At 37.2% G+C, this 27892-nt stretch overlaps 1 protein-coding gene and 1 non-coding gene across 2 annotated transcripts in view; one reads left to right on the top strand and one right to left on the bottom strand.

The window, feature by feature from the left end:
- The window catches only part of LOC150108686 (protein white-like), a 164498-nt gene that overhangs the window by 112605 nt on the left and 24001 nt on the right, over positions 1 to 27892 (top strand). The window lies entirely within an intron of this gene.
- TRNAI-AAU (transfer RNA isoleucine (anticodon AAU)) lies at positions 17170 to 17243 on the bottom strand. The gene has a single exon. It is a non-coding gene; the product is annotated as a tRNA-Ile (tRNA).

Here is a 27892-nt window from a genome sequence, read left to right as displayed (position 1 = left end):
TATTGCAAAGGTAACTAAAGCAAATCAGGTTTAGTCGTGGGAGAACTAGGAGCTATCCTTGGAAACGTAACAAGAGTGCAGTTAGTAAGGATGTTAGAACTAGATATTTGGCTTGGAGAGTGGTGAATGAGTAGAATGGGTTGCCAGAGTCTGTTGTGGGTGCCATGGCTGTGAATGAGTTTAAAGGAAAGTATGATAGATGCTGCACAAATTTTGGATAGTGACTGGCATGATACTTATGGTCTCACTTGATGAATCTGAGAACTCCATGAAGCAGAGGCACCCCCCCCCAACAAAAAAGAAAGGAAGAAAACACGAGAAAATTTTCCAAATTATTTATTCCAAATCTTTACCTAATTAAAATTTATTTTTTCATTTATGTTGTGTCGTGTCTTCTATTTCTATACTACTTATGAATTAGGATGGGTCACACAATGTTTGAATACTCTATAGCTCTTGGGAATCACTGCCACTGTGAACACAAGGTGAACAAAGTAGTGCTCGGGTGGAACGAGCGCTACTTTGTTTGTCTGAGCCAGGCCAGAGGAGATAACAGGTATCATGTATTGGCAATCACTGCAGATGCTCAGTCTTAGGTCATATGCAATGCAGTGTGTATTCTCAAATCATCTACTCAACTCCCCCCCCTCCCCCCAAGATTAAATCCTGAGTGCACCACTGCCATGGCGTAGCCCATAATAATAATAATAATAATAATAATAACAACAATAATAATAATAAACTCAATCAATGCAACAATTTCACTTCTCTTATTTCTGATGCTTCTGGTATTCGTTAATAAACATAGCAGTTCATTTCTTGGTCTTTAGACAACCCTACTCATGCTGTCCCTCAACTGTGACTTTTCTTCACCTGCTCCTGTCTGCTCATCTTTTGCAAATTTGCCCAAGCATACATGTAGCCTCCCAGACTTAACCCCCCCCCCCATGTATTCCTGGCCATTCCATTCCTACACTATCTACATATGTGCATTCATTACCACTTCCAGAATCCACTCTCCTTACACCATGTCCCAGTGACCTCCCCTAACCTACCCTGTGTAAACTTGTTTTCCTGTTCTCACATTCTCTTCTCTATTTACAACTAAATCTCTCCCACATAGTTCACTCTGCTGGTCATTTACATCATCTCTGACTTCCACTGATTCCTTGTTTGCAGCACTCTATAGAGTATATTATTAAGAGTGATGGACTGCATCTCATCCCTCAAACTCATCCCACACATTCACAAACTGAACTCCTTGCTCTTCACACATTACTTCTAACATTCAATCCAAGATCTTTGTTCTCTGCTGCAACTCATCATTGCCATACCTGGGCAACACACAAACTACCCTTCCTACCACACTGTTGTCTTTCACTCTCCTCAATAGTCTATTGTTATCCATTCTCACGTTCTTCCTATGCTCAACCAAATCATTCATTGCAACTACAACTTCTAACTCCCTTGCATGCTTACTTCTTATATCTAGTGCCTCAATCACCCTTGTCATTCTCATTCCTGGAATATATACCTTGTGCACCTTCTCATCCACAAAACTTTTTGTGGTAGAATCTCCATATAGTATTCTCGAGTCATTTGCTACTTCTTTCTCTCCACTGTCTTTCTTTTTATTCTTTTGCACTCTTCCCTTCTTATCTACCATGCATCTAATTTCATTCTGTATATGCCTCATTTAATTCTTCAACTCTTGCATTCCAGCAATCACTCCCACTATTGTTGTGTCAGTCTGACTTTCTTCCATTTCCACAGTCATACCAGCTCTTGCTTAGTCAGTCAGGCACACTTCTACTTCCATAATTAAGCCAAGTTTTCCTTTTTTAATTATTCTGTATTCACAATCTCATTCTCCACACTTACATTCTCATGCTCACTCTTCTGGCTATCATTTGTAGTCTTGCATCCATCACTGCTTTTTGCCTTTCTTCTAGTATTCTTCGCCTCCAGTTCCTGATTTCATTCAAATCACACTCAATTCATTGACATATCACATTTTCTACAGACTGTTTCTCATGTTTTATCCTCTCAACAAACACATTTACCAGATTTTCCCAATCATACATATTACATTCCTGACAACAAACCATTTTGGTAAAATCCACACCACTTTAGCACCCTGCATCCAAATGACCATGTTCTTACTGTCATTATTAACTGTTATTTTGAAAAAGTGGTTCAAATTGATTAACTTTGAAACAAAACATACCACACTCAATCACATCAAAACAAGACTAAAATTATGCTAAAATTACCCTAACGTTATAATATATCATTAGCAATTAATATAGAAACTAATATTTTTTTCACAAATCATACATCATGGGAGACTGAACTGTTTGCCCTCTAATGGTGAGAATCATTTTGATGGTATGCCTCTGTGCCCTCTCTCTAAGGCTAATTTATCCTCTTCAAATCCCAATGACCAGATCTGGGCACAATAACCCATATGTGGTCTGATCAGAGCTTTATAGAATGGAATCACCACTCTTTTATCTCTACTGGTCAAAGTCTGCTTCTTATTATATCAATTTAACCTTTATATCAATGACATTATCAGTGGATTGCAGGGGAATGTTCAGTTGTTTGCAAAGCTGGGAAGGATTTTAGTAAGAGTGAAGATGCAGCAGCCCTGCAAGAGGATTTGAATACGGTAGATAGATGGGCAAATGTATGGGGGTTTCAGTTTAATGCAGCAAAATGTAAGGTCTTGAGGTTTGGGAAACATCGACGGGACATTGCATACTCTATGGGAGGAGTTATACTGGAGGAAGTAGGGGAGACAAGAGATCTGGGATTGATGATTGATAGAAACCTGAACTTTAGGGGACATATTGCAAAGGTGATGAAGGTAGCACAGGGGATTGCTGCAATAATGAGAAGGACACTGACCTGCAGGGATAAAACAGTTATCATTCTGTTGTATAAGACCCTGATCAGACCACACTTGGACTATTGTTCTCAGATTTGGTCCCCAGAATTTGAAGGGGATAAATTAACTGTGGAAATGGTACAAAGGCAGATAACAAAGATGATTTCAGGACTGTACAATGATAGTTATGAGGATTGGCTGAGGGAATGTGGACTGCAGAGTTTGGTGGATAGAAGAAGGAGAGGTGATATCATTGAGACTTTTAAACTGTTGAGAGGTGGTTACAGGGTTGACACTGGGGAGTTCTTTCACTTGGTTGAACAGCAGGAAGGAGTCATGACAAGAGGCCATCCCTGGAAATTACGAAAGGAAACTGTGAGCAAGAAGGTGAGGAGTGGTTTCTTTGCATGGAGGGTGGTTGAACCATGGAATGCATTGCCTGATGGAGTGGTGAGAGCAAGAACGGTCAATGAGTTCAAGGAGTGGTATGATAGACTTTGTGTTTCTTGGGGGGGGGGACCTCCCACGATGAGTCTTTTGACTCCATGGAGGCCTGAATAATAATAATAATTATTATTATTATTATTACAGCAGTTCTCTAGTTATCTTCACCACCATTGCAATGTGTGCTGTAAACTTCAGAATTTTATCCACTATCACCCCAAGAGCCAGCCTGGTTGGCCAAGTGGTTAGCATATCAACTCTCCAGCCAAGAGGCTGCAGGTTCAAATCCCACCTGGGCATGGATGTTTGTGATTGTCTTCCATCTTCAAATATTTATTTATCGAAGTATAAATACACTTTCCCAAAATGGACTGAGTCACCATGGGAGTAGTAGACCAAACCCTCCTGTATTCATTGGATGGTATACCAGCTCGTGTCGTACGAGAAGCGGCTAAAGATTTGTCAGTACCCTTGACCATTTTGTTTAATTTGAGTCTCAGGTCTGGGTTAGTCCTGAGGGAGTGGAAAGAGGGGAAAATAGTTCCACTACATAAAGGTGGTTCCAAGACTGCTGTTGTAAATTACCGATTAATTACCAAGGTCTTAAATAAATTAGTCAAGGAAAGAATACAGGATTGGATAGATGAAAATGGGATATTGTAGGGGCAACATGGTTTTGTGAAGGGTAGATCATGCCTCAGTAACTTGCTCACATTTTATAACACAGTGACAGCTGAACTGGATAAGGGTAATGGGTTTACAGTGATTCTACCGGACCTTGCCAAGGCCTTTGACAGGATACTACATGGAAACCTAATCAGTAAACTGGAGCAGATGGGGATGGATATAGGGTTGGTGAGATGGATAGGAGGGTGGTTGATTGAGAGATACCAGAGAGTGGTTTATTCAGGAATGGAGTCTAAAAGACGACTTTAACTAGTGGTGTGCTGCAGGGCTCTGTTCTTCGACCACTGCTTTTCAATTTGTTCATCAATGATATAGGTAAGGATCTGAGAGGAAGTGTTCACTTGTTTGCTGCTGATGCAAAGTTGGGTAGAGCAATTGTGAGTGCACGGGATGTCATAATTTTACAGGATGATTTGGATAGTTTGGAGGACTGGGCTAGGTAAAATGGATGTCAATTTTATCTGGCAAAGTGTAAGGTTATGCACTTTGGGGTGAAAAGAATAACAGCAGTATATCACATTGGTGGAACCATACTCCAGGAGATTGATGAGGCCAGGGATTTGGGAGTGTTGGTGGATAGGGAATTGAAGTTTAGGGGGCACATTGGAAAAGTGGCTAAATCAGCTCATCAAATCACTTGGCTTCTGAAAAATTCTTTAACATGCAGAGACAAACAAGTTGTTCCTCTGTATCGAGCCTTGATAAGACCCCATCTGGACTACTGTGCCCAGTTATGGGCACCAGGGTTTCTTCGTGATGGGGAGGAAGTTGAGAGGATCCAGAGACGAGTGACCACGATGATAGCAGGTCTGTGGAATGAACCTTATGAGAATAGGTTGAAGATTTGTGGGTTACAGAAATTGGTCGATAGGCAGAAGACGGTTGATATGATTGAGACATTCAAATTACTGAAGGGTTTCTGTAAAATTAATCCATAAGATATTTTTGAAAATAGGACTGGTGGTGGGAGGACTAGGGCATGGAAGCTGTTCAAGAATGTGGTTGACAACGGTGTTAGAGCTAGGTTTTTTACTTGGAGAGTGGTGAATGAGTGGAATAAGCTGCCAGAATCTGTTGTGGGTGCTATGACTGTGAATGAGTTCATGGCAAGGTATGATAGATACTGTGTGAATGTCGAATAGTTGTTCTTGACATGATTAGGACCTCCCTCGATGAGTCTGTCGACTCCTTGGAGTTGCCCATAATAATAATAATAATAATAGTAGTGGGTAGAAACAGGCTGATCATCATCACCACCACCCCAAGAACCCTTGTCTCATCCACTTCCTCTAGTATAAATCCACCAATAAAATATGCGGACTCCCACTGGTGGATTACAAATTTCAAAACCTCACATTTAGTTGTGCTAAACTGATATCCCTATTCATTTACACATCCATCCAGCTTATTTAAATCATCCTGAAGGACTTACATGCCAGCACTATTACTAATAATTCTTCCAAGCTTCTCATCATCTGCAAATAACTGAATATCCCCTCCAACCTAGTGACATTATCATTGGCATAAAGGTTAAAAAGCAAAGATCCCAGTGATAATCTCTGTGTAATTTTCCTCTTTGATACCTCTGTATTTCCTCAATGCCTCCATAGCGCAATTGGGAGAATGATACGTTGTGCCCTTCGATTGTTAAAGGCCTAAGTTTGATTCTCATTATGATGGGAGGAATCTTTATATGGATTTTTTCAATTGAAGGTGAGTTAGCTAATCTCATACAGCTGCAGTAGGTTTTTGCTCCTGGAAACTCAGGTTTTTCATCCCACATACAGACAAATTGGCCTTTAGAACACACGAAATTTACAGACAAAAAATACTAACGGGGTTGGGCAGTAGATGGCATTGATATAGATGATGATGGTAGTAGAGGTTCAGTATAGTTAGTGGATGGAGTGGTGGAGATGGAGAGTTGTAGAGTAGGTGTCCTCCCTCAATGAGTCTTTGGACTCCTTGAAGGTGTCACAAAATCATCATAATAATAATACTTACCCAACCCCCCCATACAGAACTCTCTGATATCTATCAGACAGTCAGTTTCCAATTCAGTTCACTAACCTATTATTATTATTATTATTATTATTATTATCATAACTTTGATTCATTTAAACTCATGGTGAAAGACTTATTAAATGCACACATGGAACAAATTAACAAAAAATTCGAGGATAATGAACATTACATACAGTTCAATAACGAGACCTCTGAAAAAATGTTAGGAACTGTGCGAGAAATAAAGATGAAATTAACGGTAGCGATAGAAATGCAAGAAACACTCCAACGCAAAAATCAAGAATTGCGGAAAGAAATAAACACACTCAAGTGTCAAATGGAACACATGCTACAAAAAGAAAGAAAAAAAGAAAGAACTTCAAATTGAGGGAATAACGAAAGAAAATACAGAAGACTTAAGCAACATAATGCAACTGATCGGCAGCAAAATTGGAATTCAAATCGCAACCACAGATATCACCTATATCAACTGAGGCCCACAAAAAAATAAAGAGAGACTGCCACCAATCATCGCTCGTTTTACCAACAGAAACCTGAGAGATTCCATTCTTACAGCAAACAAGAAAACAACACCAACAACGATTCTAACTGATAAGAAACTCCCAACACTAATCTACATAACAGAACACTGGACTCCATACTTCAAAAATCTTCTATACCAAGCAAGGAAGACAAAAACAGAGAAACACTACAAGTTCCTGAGGACAAAGAATTCCCAGATATTTTTGAGAAAGAATGAAAACACTCGAGTATACATAAATACAAGTGAATCCAACTTACACAGCCTACCAATATAAAACACTAACTTTTCACATCCTTAAAAATAAGATTAGAACTCATTTAAAAATTATATAATGAAGATCTCAAACATAGGTGAACATATCCAGTCAGACAACATAAACTTCAAGATCTTTGACTCTTTGAAGAAATGGTCAGACAACATTTCCACCAACACCAACTTCACTATCATACACACAAACATAAGAAGTATAAAAAAACACTGGCTTACATTGATAACACAGCTCAACTACACCATGATAAATATAGATGCGCTAATACTGACTGAAGTTGCAATAAATGACACAGAAATTTATGCGTACAGCATAACTGTACAAGGATACAAGGACTGTACAAGGATAGTTATGAGGATCGGCTGAGTGTTGAGAGGTGGTTACAGGGTTGACACTGGGGAGTTCTTTCGCTTGGTTGATCAGCGGGAAGGAGTGATGACAAGAGGCCATCCCTGGAAGTTACGAAAGGAAACTGTGAGCAAGAGGGTAAGGAGTGGTTTCTTTGTGTGGAGGGTGGTTGAGCCGTGGAATGCATTGCCTGATGGAGTGGTGGGAGCGAGAACGGTCAGTGAGTTTAAAGAGTGGTATGATAGACTTTGTGTTTCTCAGGGGGGGACCTCCCCTCAGTGAGTCTTGACAGACTTTATGTCTTAGGAAGGACCTCCCTCGATGAGTCTTTTGACTCCTTGGAGGCCTGAATAATAATAATAATAATAATAATAATAATAATAATAATAATAATAAATAATTACCAAACCTACAACTTATGTAGACCAAACAAAAGAGGAGGTGGCATCGTGACATTTATCAAAGAAAAATACAATGTGACTGAAAAACAAACTCACTTCGAACATGCAGAAACACTAATTTTGGAAATCACAAATAGCCACAATAGTATCAAATACACAATATACAGACCCTCAGATAATAATCCACTCAGTTTTCTTCACGAGTTAGAAACATGGTTAAGCAGCATCAAACCGCATACAGCACCCAGGCTCATCCTAATAGGAGACATTAACATAAATACTCTTGACCACGCTTCTTCAACCACTAACACATATCTTGATATACTAAGTCAGTACAACATAAACCCCACCATTAACTCCCCAACAAGAGAAGAAATACTCAGTAACTCACTAACACAATCATGCATTGATCATATCAACATAAGGGCTCCCATCCATACATATTATTATTATTATTATTACCCAAGACCTCATGGAGTCAAAGACTCATCTGGGAGGTCCTTTTATCACACACACACACATCTCATCATACCGTGTCTTAAACACACTCAAACTCCTTGCAGACACCACAATCTCAGGCAAGGCATTCCAATCATTTATAACTCTGCACGAAAAACAACTGCCTCTCACTTCCCTACTCACACCTTCTTTATACAGTTTCCAGGGATGACCTCTGGTTCTCTCCTGATCTCCCACTATTCTCTGTAGAACTTCTCCACTATTGATCTTATAACAACCCCTTACCAACTTGTAGGTCTCTATCATATCTCCCCTCTTCCTTCTCTCCACAGACTCTGCAAATTACATCTTCTCAATCTTTCCTCATACTCAACATTCCAGAAGTCAGAAACTACCTTAGTCAGTTGCCTTTGGACCCTTTCCAACATCTCTTTATCCTTCTGAAAACCCGGTGACCAAATCTGGGCACAATGGTCCATGTGTGGCCTAATCAAAGCCTTATACAATGGAACAAGAATCTCCCTACTTCTACGTCAGTGTCCTCCGCATCATTCCCAGAAGTCTTTGTGTTGTCTTCACAATTTTGGCAATGTGTCCCCTAAATTTTAGATCCTTATCCACTATCACCCCCAGATCTCTTATTTCCTTTACCTCCAACAATATATTCTCACCAAGCATAAATTCTGCATCCCATCTTTGTTTTCCAAATTTTAAAACTTTACATTTTGCAACATTGAACTCAAATCCCCATTTGCTTGCCCAATCACTCAATTTATTCAAGTCTTCTTGCAAGGCCACAACATCTTCACTACTCTTTATGGTTCGTCCCAACTTTGCATCATCTGCAAACAACTGAATATCTCCATCCAAATCTTCGCCAATATCATTAATATACAAGTTAAATAGTAATGACCCTAAACCGCCCCTGAGACACTCCACTAGTGACTTTCCTTTTCCTGGATATCGCACCCCCATACACAACTTGTTGATACCTATCAGATAGCCAGTCTCCAATCCAATGAACTAATCTGATATCCAACCCCATCTGCTATAGTTTGACTGTCAACTTATCATGAGGAACTCTATCAAAAGCTTTTGCGAAATCCAAGTATATTACTGTGTATCCTTCTCCTCTGTCCAAGGAACCAGTCACTTTATTGTAATAAGTAAGTAGATTTCTAAAACATGACCTCCCTTTAGCAAATCCATGCTATCCATCAAAGATTATACCATTGTTGACAACCCAACTCTGGAACCTAGTTCTCACTAGCTTCTCCAACAACTTAACCACAACACCTGACACAGAGATAGGTCTATAGTTTGATGCTTGAGTTCGATCACCTCCTTTATGAAGTAGCACAATCTTGCCTTCCTTCCACTCTTTAGGAACTTGACCAAGTGCAAGACTCATATTAAAAAAATATGTCAAGGCAGGTGCGAACTCTCTATATACATCATCAGTAATTAACGTAAAAATTGCCGATCACTACTTTGTCTCAACTTAATTTTATTATGTTTCCTTCCCCCCCTCCCCCTTCCCCCTTCCCCCACAAAAGTCAACAAAACTCATACTAAAGAGCATTGTCGATAACCAAGTAAAAAATACAGACTGGAATTCCCTACTTAAAATAAATGATCCTGTAACATTATACGAGAATTTTCAACTAAAGTTCACAGAAATATACAAAAAAGCAACGAAACCTACACAAACGAGGTGACAAACAGACAACAATCCATGGATAAATGACAACATACTAAATACTATTACTGTAAAAGAAAATCTATGGAAAAAACTTAAAAAGCCACCAAGTAATACACATTTACAAACCTTTTACAAAAACGCAAGAAATAAATTAACAACAAAAATTCATAAAGCAAAAAGACGTTACTATTTCCAAAAATTCATGAAATATAATGACAACATTAAGCAAACATGGACTACACTCAACAAATTAGTAACCCAAAAAAAGAAAACTTCAGCACAAGATTTCATTGTAAAAAGCTTCAGTCAGGACACAAACCAAGAGGAACTAGCAGACTCATTCAACCATGCTTTCACAAACAACATCACACAACTCAAAAAAAGACAAACTACCAATGATCAACAAAAAATTACCGACACACAGTCAACAAGAAACAATGTATTTTCCGCCCATAACAAAACAGGAACTGAAAGAAGCAATCCTACAACTAAAACCAAAGACCATTCCAGGAATAGACAAAATAAGACTCACAGACCTTATAACACACTTTGAACAAATAAATCCAATACTTTTGAAACTCGTGAACATAATATTCGACACAGGCATTATTTCACAACAACTAAAAACTGCAGTAATTACGCCAATATACAAACACGGCAAAAGAAACGATACTCAGAACTACAGACCAATAGCTACACTACCAGTCATCTCAAAAATTCTAGAAAAAATAACACACACCAGATTACAGAACTATTTACAGAAGTACCACATCATCTCACAAAACCAATACGGCTTTCAGAAAACAAAAAGCACCATTACTTTATTAGAAGACATCGCCGACACAATAAACAAAGCTCTCAACAAAAACAAGTACGCCGTCCTTATACTGCTGGACCTAACCAAAGCATTTGACACACTTGAACATGACATATTACTCACCAAACTATACTCAATAACTCAATAGGTATAAGAGGAACACTGCATACATGGTTCAAGAACTACCTCTCAAACAGAACACCAGTAACAAAAATAGGTACATGTCACAGTCAGAGTATACAAGTAAAACACAGTGTACCTCAAGGTGCCATATTATCACCCACTCTATTCAACATATACATTAACGATGTTCATAACATATCCATAAGAAGTCAAATATTTCAATATGCAGATGACACTGCACTACTAGCAATCCACACAGACATTAACACAGCTCTCTGCAAACCACAACAATAACCTAAACGAAATCACAACATACTTCCACCAAAATGTAATTGTAATCAACGGCACCAAAACACAGATGTTGATAATACACAACCCAAGAATCATACGCCCTGCATCACTATCGATACATTGTCACACATACCGCTGCATAACAACAAATATACCTGCCAATGTTCTGAAATCAAACCTGTAATACATGCAAAATACTTCGGTCTCTATATAGATTCCCACCTTAAATGGACAAAATATATAGAATACCTACACACCAAACTCTGGATCATCGCAGCAAAACTCTTCCAAGTTAAAGACATTATTCAACCCAACATTAAAAAACTCCTATATCACGGTATCTGCGAATCCCTACTCAGATATGGAATAACAGTCTATGCAAATACATCAAACAGCCACCTAACAAAATTAGAAACACTACACAGGAAAATCGTGTCAACAGTGATCTGGACACCTTACATGCAACAACCAATATCCCACAAGCACATGGCGATACACAGAATTCTGAGCATTAAAAACCTCAAACACTGCATGACATTAACAAGGAATTACTTCAAATCACCTATCGAAACAACAGAGACACATATCGTATAACACGACCTACAACAACTCTCTACATCCCCAAACCCTTAAACAACTCATTCGTTTCTTTTGTGAGATCACATCAGATACCCACACAAATTCAACAACCTACCAAGAAAGTTAAAACGCGTAGACAACTACAGAACATTAAAAAACGAACTCTGGAAAATATACCAACAAAGTTAAGAAATCATTAACACTAATATACACATCCCAAATCACTAGCATCCAATGTCTATATCCCATACATAAACAGTAGCAACAACACAAATAGTGAAGGCTAAATCCCACTCTCTTCATAAAAGCTAACCCAAGCTTCGAAGTAGGTGGGATTAACTTGCCTCAGTCATCTACAAGTAATCCTTAAAAGCAAATGCAGAAATTTGTATGTATAATCACTCTTTCTCAAACTTTAAAAAAAATATATAAAAAAAATAAAAAAATAAAAAATTATACAAAAACTTCTGTATAATCTTCATTGTTAATATTAAAAGAACATGTAAATACATAATATAAAGACAAAAAAGTATCATTAAAAATTTTAACTGAAATCCAATGTAGGAATTGCAGCACTTAGTGCTGAACTCTGTAAAATTATAAGGTGCAATGTCACACAAGATGCTTAAATAACTGTTCTCCAACAACTTAACCACAACACCTGACACAGAGATAGACCTATAGTTTGATTCTTGAGTTCGATCACCTCCTTTATGAAGAGACTTTATGAAGTCTCTCCTCCCCATCATCAGTTGATGATGGGGAGGAGAGACTGACTGCAAGTGAGCAAGAGGTGTATGGGGAGTTGAGTAAACTAGATGTAAATAAGGCTGTGGGACTTGATAATATATCACCACATATTCTGAAGGAATGTGCCAGAGAGTTGACACCTGCCTTGACATATTAAAAAAATATGTCAAGGCAGGTGTCAACTCTCTGGCACATTCCTTCAGAATACGCGGTGATATATTATCAAGTCCCACAGCCTTATTTACATCTAGTTTACTCAACTCCCCATACACCTCTTGCTCACTTGCAGTCAGTCTCTCCTCCCTATCATCAACTGCTCTCAATCTTTCCATGAAGTCACATTCACAAGATTGAAAGACCGTTATGAATTGCTCATTAAGTATCTCCACCACACAATCCGCAACAGCTGTCTTTATACCATTTTCTCCAATCAATGTCATCTTTCTATAATCATTCTTTCTTTTGCTGGCTGCATATTGAAAGAACCCTTTAGGATTCTTTTTGGCTTCATTAGCTAATTGTTGTTCATGCCTCTCTGTAGCTACCCTTACCAACCAAGTCACCCTCCTTGCCTGGTCTTTGTAGACCTCATGGAATTGGTTATTTCCACTTCTCTTATGCTGCCTCCACAATGCCCTTTTTCTCTGTATCGCATGCTTAATCTCTTTATTCATCCTCTCACACCTACCTTATTTAGCCTTCTCACCCTTGGAATACATTTAGACAATGCATCTACTAGATAGGTTTTGAAAATTCCCCAAGCTGCATTGATCTCTTTTCCAGCTAACTCCTCATTCCATGCTACACCCGCAAGCTGTCTCCTGAGTTCTTCATAATCATCCCCCTATATTAATCAAATCTAGTGGCGAGCATGCTCCCCAGATCTCGATCGCATAAAACCCATTTGGGATGCAATGGGGAGACACACTGCTGCTCGCTAATTTCTCTCCGGAAAACAAACAAGGCCTTATCCTTTCTCTGAAGGAGGAGTGGGCCAGTTTGTCTCAAAGAACACCTGAATCACTTGGTGCTAAGCATGGTACAACACTGTGAGAGCTGCATTGTATTTATTTATTTTTTTGGGGGGGGGGGGGGAAATATATTCCATACTGAAAAGTCCCTCTGCATAGTTTTCTGAAAGCGCTGTACATAATTCCTTAACTACATTCTTAAGAAATTTGTAACTTTTGCCAAAAACATATTGCAATTGAATTTGTGCAAAATTTATAACACATTTTTTGTGTAATATAATTTCTTAGTATGCTCGCAATAAATTTGTGTCCACATTTGGCTGTGTCATGAAAATTTTTTCATAAACAGGTAAAAATGTAGTTCATCCTTAGCTTTCGGTAGTGTAGTTAATGACATTGGTAGATTGGTAACAAATGTAGAGGATACAGTTGAATTAATCAATGATTAGTTTATCAGTGTATTTCATCCTCTTGAAGGTAACATCAGAAGAAGCTGGAGTGTAAAATGTATGGCAGAGGATAGAGTAATGGTGAATGAGAAGGAATATATGAGGAATTAAGTAAACAATGTTAATAAGGGAAATAGGATTTGACAGTATGTTGCCATGTGTCTTGGGAATGCCCTATGGAATTAATGGCACCTTTGGTGCAACTATTTAACATGAATCTTTCAACACGGAAAGTCTCAAAGGAATGGAAATTTACACTCTTTCTACTAGTTTATACTAGTCTCGAAGGAACGGAAGTTGGGAAAAATTATTCCACTTCACAAAGGTAGGGATAAGACTAAGGCTTGAATAAGGCCAGTCTGTGTGTCTTGGATTGTTGTTAAGGTATTAGAGAAGTTGGTGAGTACTAGGATTCAAAAGTGGCTTGATAATAGCAGTATTCATTTTTGGAAATTATGGAGACAACTACCGTGTTTGAATAAAAACTTTAGTTTAACATTACTAAAATTTTACAATTCGACGTTTCGACCTTTATATCAAGGTCATCTTCTGGAGCGTACAAATATACACAAGAAACAAGCTATACTACAATCATACTGGTTCGTCAAAGACACTGACTAACCGCTACCACAATTGTTGGCCTGACCTCTCCATTCCACTCCAACTGGCTGGAATGATGTTAATATATGTATATAGTAGACAAACCATTCCACTCCAACTGGCTGGAATGATGTTAATATATGTATATAGTAGACAACCAATCCGCTAGTATTAGAAACCATTCCACTCCAACTGGCTGGAATGATGTTAATATATGTATATATAGTAGTAGACAACACAAATAATAGGACTCCAGCGTTGATGTATAATTTTTTTTTTTTTTTTTTTTTTTCACCAGGGGTCAGGCCAACAATTGTGGTAGTCAGTGTCTTTAACGAACCAGTATGATTGTAGTATAGCTTGTTTCTTGTGTATATTTGTACGCTCCAGAAGATGACCTTGATATAAAGGTCGAAACGTCGAATTGTAAAATTTTAGTAATATTAAACTAAAGTTTTTATTCAAACACGGTAGTTGTCTCCATAATTTCCAAAAATGCATTTGGATCACCGTGCAAGCCTAAAAGAAAGGAATAATAGCAGTATTCTTTATGATAGTGAGGCATGGGTTTGTTAGCAAGAGGTGATGTTTCAGTATTCTGCTTGTATATTACAAGGTGACAAACTCACTTGATAAAGGAGAATCATATACGATGATGTACATGGATTTTTCAAATGCATTCGATAGACTGCCACATGACAAGCTAGTAGCTGAACTGAAACAGATGAAGTTAGATAAAAGACTAGTAAGTTGGATAGCTGATTGGGTGTCAAACAGATATCATGGAATTGTATATGGTACAGTAGTATCCCAAAAGAGGAAGGTCACTAGTGGGATACTGCAGGGGATCTGTTTTGGGTCCATTATGTTTAACTTGTATGCTAATAACATCGGTACTGGTTTGACTGGAAATATGCAGCTGTTTGCTGAGACATATGAGTTTGTGAGGAACTGTTACCAGATTAATGTGGATAAGGTATTTCATAGAATAGAGGGCAGCAAGGGTATAACTAGAGACACACTCTTTATACAGCTTCCATAGAAGATGTATAAGAAGTGTGTCAGTGGGGAAGTTAGAAACAAGTTCTTTGTGTGGAGAGTGATTGGTGAGTGGAATGCATTGCCTGAAAGAGTGGTGAGTGCAGAAACTGTGAATGGTTCAAGGACAATTCAATGATCCTTGGCACGAAAGAATGTAAACTTCCCACAATTATTCCTTTAACTTTCATCATGGGAGGTTCATTCAACTGACAACATATTTATCATATAAAATCTTAAAATCCTTCACACTCCTTGAATTAACAACACATTCTGGTAATGTGTTCCATTCACTGACAATTCTCCATGTAAAAAATCTGCTCCTCATACCCCTCCTCACCACACTTTTACACAACTTCCAGGAATGACCTCTGGTTCTTCCCCTCTCACTTTGCAATTGAATCTTTGCAATGTCAGTTATGAGGACAGACTGAGGGCATACAAATTGCAGAGTTTGGTGGATAGAAGATGAAGAGGGACACAATTGATACATTAAAATGGTTGAGAGATAATTACAGAACTTACACAAGAGGGATTTTTTATCTAAAAGAACAAGGGGAAGGAGTAAGGGCAGGAGGTCATCTATGGATGCAAAAGGAAGTGGTGAGTAGTAGGGCGAGAAATAGTTTCTCTGCATGGAAGGTGACTGGACTATGTAATTCATGGTTTGTGTAGATAGTGAATGTGTTTAGGACTGATATGATAGACTATGTGTTGTCTAAGATGGCTCTCCGATGATGAGTCATATGACTCCATGAAAGTCTGGAATAGTAATAACAATAATATCGTCAATTTTCTGATATGTATCCTTAAGTTTATTCAGTTTACTATAACAGCACTACATGATTAAGTTTATGTTATTAATCTCTTATCGACAATTTTCTTCCAGATTAGTCCATTAGTTGTCAGCACTCCAATGTCATGCCTAACATTTTGTTCCTCTAAGGCACTTCTGATTGAATCAATCCACTTAGACTTGGTCTTCCTCTCGGTCTTTTTCCTGCTATCTTGGCATCGAACACCTGTTTTGCTAATCTATCCTCACCCAGTCTATTTAAGTGGCCAAACTACCTCAGATTAGCTCTGCTCATACATTCTTGAATGCTAACAATGTAAAGTAGTTATTTTCTATCTCAATTTTAATATGATTCTACCATTGATTAAATCTTTTCATTCCTCTAATTTTTCTCAGAACACTCATATCTGTGGTCTGTAAATCTTTGATCAAGTGCTTTATTTCTAACCCAACTCAAACCCATAGCCTCAAACTTTTTGAACAGTTTCTTGCATGCTGCTGATTTGGTGTTTTGGCTAATTTCTCTCTTATTCCATATAAATGTATTCATCTGACTATTCATTATTATACCAGCTTTGCTTATTTTGTTATTTATTTAATTTGCCATCTTCACTAAAAATTGTGCCTAAATAGCAGAAATATTTTATTTATTCTATAAGTTCTTCATTAAAAATGCAGCTGAAGTTTTTTATGTTCTGCCTATTATAATTTTGTTCTTTTCTTTACTGATTTTCATGTCAAATTTGTGATAGGTGTTCTTTCTTTCTTTCTTTCTTTATTTGACACCTCAAGGGAGTCCAAAGACTCATCAAGGGGAGGGCCTGCTCTACAACTCTGTCTCCATTACTCAATCCACCAATGCCATCTACTACCGACCACCACCAGCACTAGTATTTCCACAGGCAATCACAAACATCCACCCCATGGTGGAATTCGAACCTGCAGCCTTTTGGCTGGAGAGCGAATATGCTAACCAATTGGCCAGCCAGGCTGGCAAAAACATTTTAATGGCCCGTGGGGGGATCAAACCCACAACCTTTGCGTTATTAGCACGACACTCTAACCAACTGAGCTAACGGGCCATTCTATTTAGTTAGAGAACCCTGCAGACTTGCAAGTGATTGTATGTGTTTAGGTGCACAACATCATCTGCATAAAGCAAAGAGCTGCAATCTTTAATTCTAATATCAGGTTTAATGCCACATTCTTTTGTAATGTGATCCATATAGATCATAAATAAGAGCAGAGATAGTGTGCACCCTTGTCTTGCCCCTGATTGCACATTAAACCATCTTCCTGTATTTCCTTCAATATAACTGCTGACTGACAACTTAAATATTGACTATATATTGCTCTGTATAATGTTCCATTTACCACATACAATTGTAGTGTCTTGAACAGCTTTTCTCTGAGCACCTTGTCATATACTTTTTCCAGATCTGCAAAACTTAAGTTCAGATCCTGTCATATTCCCAACGATTTTTCAACTGTTTGTTGTAAAGTGAAAATATGATCTTGACAATCTATTTGACCTGAATCAAGCTTGTTCTTCTCCAAGTTTCTCTTCACAATTTTTCTGAACCTCTTTTGAAGTATGCTTGCATAAATCTCATCTGGAACACTTAGAAATTCCTCTGTAATTCTCAGATTAAGATACCTCACATCAAGATTTCCTTGATGTGAGGTATCTTCATCTGAGAATTACAGATATATATAATAATATATTATAATATAATATATAATAATAATAATAATAATAACCTACCATTCACACTACTTAATCCGTCTATTTACCACATCACTATCTACCATTTGCATCTTACATAATTTTTCTTTTAATATATTTATTCTGCACATAAGATGTATAAGAACCTCTAGCACATTAGTGCCATGTGTGAGGTGCAGATAAGTATTGAGAAAGAAGAAATCCATTGAAATTTTTCTTAAAGAGCTGGAAATTGAAGTTGTTGGGAAACATATTATGAGGAAGCCTGATGAGGAAGAGGAGAAGCAGGTTTGATGAATTTGCACTTGTACTGAAAAGGGATGTTGAGCAGCTGCCACTCTTGTTTTAACAGGCCTAACAGCAAGTGGGTGAGTGATGTTTGTGAATTCACTGGAGCAGTGATCATGGAAGTACCAGTAGAAGAGACACAGATCTCAGACACTGTATCTGTGAGAGAAGTTGAAGTTAACCTGTGAGGGAAGGGTCATCTATGATCTGAATTGCTCTCCTATGGACAACATCAAAGGCTTTAAAAAGGTTTTAGGTACATCACTTCAAATGTGTGAACAGTATTATAAGGATAGGTAGATTTGGGATTTATATAGGGTTAGTAGCTATTAGGTTTACAATAGCTTCTTGAGAAGAAAAGAATGCCTAATTTTTAGAAGATAAGGATGCTATTGATGTGATGTGTTTTTGTTAGTGGAGGTAGGAGGTAAATATTAGTCCAAGGAGAGATAGTTCATCGTGTCTGGTTATGTGTGTATTACTAAGAATAAGGGAAGGTGATCTGAGATCCCTTTGTGAGAAAAAAAACAGCACAATTGTGTTTTGGCAGCATTGAAGGTGACAGGTTATCCTTGCCCAACTGAAGGATGGTATGTATGGAGATCAGTGTTTAAGGCACTGGTTGTAGATGATGACATTGACATAAGGGTGTCTGTGAACTACATGGTTTTTTAAAGGAGTAGGAGAAATGGAGACTGCTGTCATTGGCAAAACTATGGATGGGATTTGTAGTGATTGAGAGTAGGTCATTTATGGATAAGAGAAAGAAGGTAGGTGATAAAATGGAGCCAGCATGGTTGGCCAAATGGTTAGCATATCTGCTCTCCAGCCAAAAGGCTGTGGGCTCGAATCCTGCCATGGATGTGTGTAATTTTCTGTAAAAATACTAGTGGTGGTGTACAGTAGATGCCATTGGTGTAGATGATGCAGTTAGTGGATGATGGGTGGATGAGGTTGAGTGGTGGAAACGGAGAGTTGTAGAGCAGGTGCTCTCCTTCGATGAGTCTTGGACTCCCTGGAGGTGTCAAATAATAATAATAATATTAGAACAGAGCCCTGAGGTACTTCTTCATTAGTGGCAAAGGTTGAAGAGAGGATACCATCCACCATGATATACAGTGAACAACCAGCCAAAGGAAGGCACTTTGCAAAGCAGGCATTGATGTCAAATTATTATTATTATTATTCAGGCCTCCATGGAGTCAAAAGACTCATCGTGGGAAGTCCTAAGAAAGAAACACAAAGTCTATCAAGACTCATCGAGGGGAGGTCCCCCTCAGAAACAAGTCTATCATACCACTCCTTAAACTCATTGACCATTCTCGCTCTCACCACTCCATCAGGCAATGCATTCCATGGTTCAACCACCCTCTTGCAAACAGTTTCCTTTTGTAACTTCCAGGAATGGCCTTCCCACTGTTCAACCAAGCGAAAAAACTCCCCAGTGTCAACCCTGTAACCACCTCTCAACAGTTTAAAAGTCTCAATCATATCACCTCTCCTTCTTCTATCCACCAAACTCTGCAGTCCACATTCCCTCAGCCGATCCTCATAACTAACATGGTGCAGTCCTGAAATCATCTTTGTTATCTGCCTTTGTGTCCTTTCCACAGTTAATTTATCCCCTTCAAATCCTGGGGACCAAATCTGAGAACAATAGCCTAAGTGTGGTCTGATCAGAGACTTATACAATGGAATGATAACCCTTTTATCTCAATGGGTCAGTGTCCTTCTCATTATTGCAGCAATCCTCTGTGTTACCTTCACCACCTTTGCAATATGTCCCCTAAATTTCAGGTTTCTATCAATCATCAATCCCAGATCTCTTATCTCCCCTACTTCCTCCAGGAAGTAGGGGAGATAAGAGATCTAACTCCTCCCATAGAGTATGCAGTGTCCAATCGATGTTTCCCAAACCTCAAGACCTTACATTTTGCTGCATTAAACTGAAATCCCCATTCATTTGCCCGTCTATCTAGCTTATTCAAATCCTCTTGCAGGGCTACCACATCTGCACTATTACTAATACTCCTTCCCAGCTTCACATAATCTGCAAACAACTGAATATCCCCTTGCAATCCACTGACAATGTCATTGATATAAAGGTTAAACAATATAGGTCCCAGTGATTGTACTGAGTACTGAGCCCTGTGGGATCCCACTTGTAACCCTCTGCCTCCTTGAAACTGTCCCATGATACACAACTCTCTGATGTAGAAAGTATTTTACCTTGGGTATAATAAATGTTAAAGTTACCAAGCTATTTTAAACCTGGTTTTACTCCATTTCCCAAGTAAGCAAACAGACAAACAAGTCAAGTTAGTGCCTGCAAGTGTTGCAAGTCTAGCTGATCCTACAGGTAGTGCAAGATCAAGGCAACTCATGGTAAAAGTAGTATAAGCTCTGATCACTAATCTTAATATTTACCCTTAATGCAAAGCACATCTCCTAGAGGAGATGTATGATGTTTTTTATTAAAGGCAAAGGGGGGCTACTACCCAGACCGGTTTCGACCTTTATTGAGGTCTCATCAGTGGGAGCCAGGCTAGAAATACCAAGATTTTAGTAATACAGAGCTCATAAGTTCGTGTATAGAGGCTTAAGTGCTGTGAAGACATAATGTTGGAGGTTTAATGGATTTTTTACAACACTCAGAAAGGACTAAAAAGAACTTAATACTTCCTATATTTCGTCCTAGTGACTAGGACGAAATATAGGAAATATCTTTCTACAAAAGATCAGCTCCCTCCTCTCTCTCTCTGCCTGGAGTTTACAAAGTACCCTGTTCCTGTAAGCTGGCATACTTTGGACAGACAGGCAGATCAGCATCCATCCGCCAGAGGAAGACAAGTCTTACATCTGTAAACACAACTATGGTCATTCAGGCTTGGCTGACCATGTCTTGGACACCACCCACAGAGTATCATGGAAGAAAACCACCATGCTCCATCACAGCAAATTCAAGAAAGAGAGACTATTCTTAGAAGCAGCAGCAACTCTTAGAAATCAACCAAATCTTAATAAATACGGTTGCATTAAGCTTCCGAAAATTTGGGAAACACTCATCACCAGAGATCCTACTTTATATTCCAGGCCACCTACAACCGCCCTTAGAGGGCGCCCCACCTAGATAGGACTTTAGCGTCACCCACATGGTTGGGCTTAGTATTGTATGATATTTGTGTTATGTTACATTAGTTATTTTTGTAATCCCCGTAGATGTCCTAGTGACTAGGACGAAATATAGGAAGTATTAAATTCTTTTTAATCCTTTCTGAGTGTTGTAAAAAATCCATTAAACCTCCAACATTAAGAGCTCATAAGTATTTTACCAACAAGTTACCATAAGGTGTTTTAACCTTATAGCTTGGTAACTTTAACATTTATTATACCCAAGGTAAAATACTTTCTACATTTATATCTCCTCCTGAGATTTTTATTTAATAAGGTTAAAACACTTTATGGTAACTTGTTCTGGTAAAATACTTATGAGCTCTGTATTACTAAATTCTTGGTATTTCTAGCCTGGCTCCCACTGATGAGACCTCAATAAAGGTCGAACCGGTCTGGGTAGTGGCACCCCCCCCCCCCTTGCCTTTAATACATCTCTAGGAGATGTGCTTTGCATTAAGGGTAAATATTAAGATTAGTGATCAGAGCTTATACTACTTTTACCATGAGTTGCCTTGGTCTTGCACTACCTGTAGGATCAGCTAGACTTGCAACACTTGCAGGCGCAAACTTGACTTGTTTGTCTGTTTGCTTACTTGGGAAATGGAGTAAAACCAGGTTTAAAATAGCTTGGTAACTTTAACAACTCTCTGATACCTATCGGACAGCCAATCCTGAATCCAGTTGACCAATCTGACATCCAGATCCATAAATATAACTGAAATCCCTGGAAATGTCAAGGGCAACAGTACATGTTTCTCTGAACCATTTCTTGGTACATGTCCAGTGGTGGATGATGTGGGCTAAGAGATTAGCTATGGATCTCAGTTGAATGAATCCATACTGGTGGTTGCTGATTACTTGGTGAGTTCTAGGTAGTGAAGAAGCTCACTATTGATAACATTCTCCATTATTTTGGAGAGGATTGAGATTTGAGGATCTACCATACAATACTAGTAATTTTTCTGTTAACTTCATGTGTTCATTCTCTGGCAGATTTACCTGCATGCAGGATGAACAATTCAAGTTTCTGGGGGGAAAAAAAAACCTTGCTATCTCCATATAAGATTAGCTAACTTCCTTTCAGTTGAAAATGCTGATATAAAGATCCCTCTTATTATGAGGAGAATTGAACTGGGACTTGAAGGACACAATTCCATCATTCTTGCAACTATGCCATGGAGTTGCTTTGCTGTTATTAGTTATTTTGTTATGATGATGATGATTATGTACTGTAGTCAGGGCCGATTTTATCATCAGACAAACCTAGACAATCGCCTAGGGGCGCTAAGCAAATATCCACATGTGTAGGTGTATGTGTGCTTGTGTGAGTATGACAAAATATATATAGAGAGACAATGTATAGGGGTGCCTAAATTTTCTTTGCCTAGGGGGCATCAGATACTCTCGGATTGGCCCTGAGTATAGTTATGCCAAGCTAAGATAATCTGAGAACTCTGCTCTAGAGACTAAGCTTGCTGTTTTTTTATTTTATTTCACTTTGGATAAGCATAAAGTTGGGGTAAGTAGTTTTAAAAATCACCTACTACTTAAACTTTCACAGGATTACTTTGAAGTGGATTTAGAACATATAGCCTCTTAGCCACATTGTTATTTTGCCCATTTGGATACTAAGGCTAGTGTAATGGTAATTATTATTATTATTTATTATTTTATTATTATTATTCAGGCCTCCATGGAGTCAAAAGACTCATCATGGGAGGTCTTTCCTAAAAAACACAAAGTCTATCAAGACTCATCAATGTGACTTGTATTTCTTCATACGATATTGTCTAACTGCTATTGAAGAGTAACCAATCAAAATCTGGTGAGCGACTGTTTTTGAGATGGACTGAACTAGATATTTATATTTATAATTTAGCATCTGACTATTGCTTCTTTTGATCACATAAATGTATTTTAAATGCAAGCTCTATTGGTTACTCTACTCCTTCAATAAATATACAAATTATTTTTATTTGTAATAACTTATCACCATCACCTATGACCAAAGCAGTACTTCCCAAACTGTGCGCTATGGCCTCCTTGAGGGCCATTAGTTTTGTTGAAGGGGCTGTGAAATAATGAATTCAAATTTTAAATGTTTTAAGACTAAGTGTACCATGTCAAATGTGTATGTAAGATGCTAAAAAATGTAATAGTTGCATTTGATTTTTGCAATATTCCCAGTGTATGTTTTGTATCGAATATCATCATCATCATCATGCGTATCAAGGATTTAGGCCTAGCATGGCCTGTTCCAGCCTTAGAAGTCAACGTTGAATTGTTTAAGAGGACGTCCTAGTTTTCTTTTTCCTAATGGCTTGTACTTTAGGGCTTGTTTTGGTAATCTTTCTGTTTTCATTCTTTGAACGTGTTCCATCCATTTATGTTTATATTTTTTAATTTTTTCTATTACTAGTTCTTGCACTAAGCCCTACCGGTCTTAATTCTTTCATAATATTTTCGTTTCTTTTGTGATCAAATAGGGTATACTTTGCAGTTTTTCTCATAAACTTCATATCTGCTGTTGTTAATCTTTGTTTGTCTTTTTGTTTTATTGTCCAGGTTTCGCTTCTGTACATTAAGACCGGTAGGGCTAATGTATTGTATACTTTTAGCCTGGTTTGTTTTTGAACTAGGTTTGGTTTAAATATAGAGTTAATTACACCTGTTATTTTTAAATATTTTGCAATTTTTATGTTTATATCTTTTTCATTTTAATATGTGATCATACATCCTAGGTAGTTAAATGAATTCACCTGTTCTAAGATCTTGTTATCTATTACTATTTTAGTTCTTGTGTTATCATACCATAATCTTTGGATATCTCATTTAGATTTAAAATAGCTTTTTGTAAGTTATCTTCAGAATTTGTAATTATTATTTGGTCGTCGGCAAAGAGGAGAGTGTTTAAGTTAACTGTAGGAGAAAGTTTAATTCCTTGATGTAAATTTTTACTCCATTTTATTATTATTTCATTTAGGTAGATATTAAAAAGAGTTGCTGAGAAGGGACATCCCTGTCGGACCCCTTGTTTTATCTCTCTTTTATATGATAGCTCGTGATTTAATCTTATTTGTATTTGATTATTTTCAATATATACTTGTGATAGCTTTTAGGATATTATTTGGTATTTGTCTTTCTTTTAATATGTTAAATAATATTTTTCTTTTAACTTTGTCAAATACTTTTTCAAAGTCAATAAATGCAATATGTGTTTCTAAATATATATTCTCTTGTTTTCTCTATTATTAATTTTAGGCAAAAGGCTGTGTCTATACATGATCGTCCTTTTCTAAATCCATTCTCTACTTCTAGAATAAAGTTTTCGGAATATTTCATTAGTTTGTTATTTAAGATTCTGCTATATATTTTGTAACAGGAATTTAGTATACTGATACCTCTACAGTTTTTAGGGTCATCTCTATTACCTTTCTTAAAGATAGGAATCACAATTGCTTTTTTCCATTCTATTAGGGGGGGGGGATACCAGTTGAGTAAATTTTATTTAAAAATAATAAGTGTCTTTTTTTTTTCGGAAACTCGTATAGCAGAGTATAAAGTTCTTTTCGCTATACACTTTGGTATTAACTCGGTCTAGCTACTCACTGATGAAGCCTCAAAAAAGGCTGAAACCGGTCTGGGTAGTGACCTCACCACCATAATGTAATAACAGCATACATTTCCTAGGAAATGTGTTTTTACATTATGGTAAATACCTAAGAATAGTGATCAGAACTTTACCGACTTTGCTGCGAGATTTCCGGTATTGCACTACGTGCTGGGCCACTTGCATTTAGCGGACGCTTAGTGATCGCCGATACTTTATAGTTTACTATACTATATTTACTATATTCGGCAAGAAACTCTCTGATTCCAATCTTTGAGTTTCTTATTCGGTTTTAAAACAATGTGGGATTTAATATCCCCTTAATTTAAATAATAAGTGTCTTTCTTTGAATCTTGTTCCTGCATATTTATATTTATATATATATATATATATTTATATATATTTATATAGTTCTGAACCTAGCTTATCTTCTCCAGGTGATTTTCCATTTCTTGTTTCTTTCAGGCTGATTTCTAATTTCTAATTCTTCTTCAGTTATTTCCTTTTCATTTTCGTTAATTGTTTGCCAGTTGTCTTTTTTAAAATATTTGTCTGTCCACAGTTCTGTGCAGTAATTTAGAAATTCTTCTAATTTTAATTCAGTGTTTAATTTTATGCTTTCTTTGGTATCTGCATTTAGGTGTTTCAAAATCTTATATACATTGGGTTATATTTTATATAAATCATGTTCTAAATTAGAAACAAATTTATTCCATGATTCTCTATGTCTTTTTCTGACTTCTCTTTTAGCTATGGCTCTTATATGGCTCTTATTCTTTTATATTCTATTTCATCTATTCTATTTCATCTTCTAATCTTTTACTGCTTAACCATTTGTGATAGGCTTCTTTTTTCTCTTTGATTATTTCTTTGATTGTAGCATCCCAGATCTTCAGTTTTTTTCTTTTATTGAATTTTTTGGTCTTTCCTAAGCTGTCATTTGCTGCTGCATTTAGTATCGTTTTTATATTAAGCCATTCTATTTCTATTTCTTCATTTTGTTTTATTTTATCTGGATATTGGTTAATTCTTTGTTCATATAGCCATTGTACATTTTTGTCATTCAATAGTCTAGTTTTATAAAGAAATGTTTCAAATTTTCTTTCTGTTCTTGTTACTTGTAGCCATTTAGGTGGTAATCTTAATTTTATTTTAACAAGGAAGTGACCACTGCTTATTTCATATCCTCTGTGAACTCTAACATCTAGTGAAAATTTTGATGTCTTTTCATTTAATATGAAGTAATCTAATATTGATTTCCATCCTCTTGCTGCCCAAGTATATTTATGCATGTCTTTATGTTTATAGAAGGAATTCATTATTTTTAGGTTATTATAAACTACAAAATCAATCAATTTTTTACTATTTCTGTTTAGAGTGTGTTCTCCGTGTATTCCTATATTATTATTAATTTTCGTGTTTCCAATTCTTATTTAAGTCTCCTGCTAAAATTATGTAATCATTTTTATTTATTTTATATATATGTTTTGTAGCTGATTATAAAAATCAATATTATCCTGTTCTCTTCCTTCTTCTGGTGCATATAAACCAATTACTGTTAAATCGCCTCTATCTCTTTTTATTCTAGCTTCTATTATTCTTTCATTCCATAATTTATAATGTTTTAACTGTTTTGAAAGGGAGTTATGAATCCAAATCATGACTCCTGCTTGTGCTCTTTGGTCTCTGTCAACTCCACTGTATATCACATTAAAATTTTCAGTTCTTATAGGTCCTTTCAATTTCTTTTTTGTTTCAGTGATTACTGCTATTTTAAAATTTCTTTCATTTAATAACTGGTCTAATTCTATTTCTTTATATGCTATTCCTCTTACATTCCAGTTTGCTATGTGTATTCTATTTTGTCGTTTCCATTTTCGTTTTACCTTTTCCATTCCAGGGTTGTTTCCCATAGATTCAATCCGATTATCTTTTTCTGTCAGCTTACAAGTAGGATTATGTTCTCAATGTCAGATGACTAGCCTGACGATGGAATAGTTCAGTGGTAGGGCTGCTACCTTAAGGCTTCTGAACTAGCCTTCTTCCTAATTTAAACCCATAGGAGGAATAGGGTATATTGAAGGGGAAAGAGTAGATTATAGAAGAATTATAGTAAGGTTTATAGAGAGGACATAGTTGTAAGGCCTGAAACGAAAAGACCCCATGGCTCTCGAGCACTCTAATAGCATGAGGGTCATAAAATAAGAAGAATTGGCTGATAAGGCCTTATAGGAAAGATTAAAGTAAGTGGATCTTCCTCAAAGTAGAAGAGGATAGATCCAGCTAGGGGTTCATGGGAGTGCTGCTTCTCTTACAATCAAGATAATTGCCCCTTATGGCTCTGTTGGTCCACGAGTCCTTATTCAGTATATTCGGACCACCCCACCATATATATATATATATACACAAACACGCACGCACGTGCATGTACATACACACACACACACACATGGTGGGCTCCCCTATCCGCCACCCAGGGGACGCGCTCTCTAGGGGTTACAGGGTCCCCCAAGAGTGTATTGAATATAAATACACTAAATATCATAATAAGATATATGTCTGTATTATGATTTTTTTTTTCGATGGGGGCCCCGTGAAATATTTTAATTTTTCCAAAGGGACCTTAACATCCATAAGTTTAGGAAGCACTGACCTAGAGGGTAGTTTCTTTGCATGAAGATATGGTCAGTCAGTGGAATGCATTGCCTGACATTATGGTGAATATATACATTGAATGAATTTAAAGCATGGATTAATGGGTTTTGTGTGTAATAGTGTTTGCCTCCCATGATCTTCATGAAGGTCTGGTGTTAATAATTTTATTTTATTTTATTTATTTTTTATTGTTCTTTCAAATATTTACATATGTACAATGATCATCTATTCAGTATATTATTTTACAAGGTTCAGCACTTTGTGCTACATATAATGAG

The sequence above is a fragment of the Typopeltis vanoorti genome, chromosome 3 (genome assembly GCF_054136105.1).
Source record: "Typopeltis vanoorti isolate ZY-2024b chromosome 3, IOZ_Tvanoo_1.0, whole genome shotgun sequence".
NCBI classification, from domain to species: Eukaryota; Metazoa; Arthropoda; class Arachnida; order Uropygi; family Thelyphonidae; genus Typopeltis; species Typopeltis vanoorti.
This window is presented reverse-complemented; position numbering and strand designations above follow the sequence as displayed.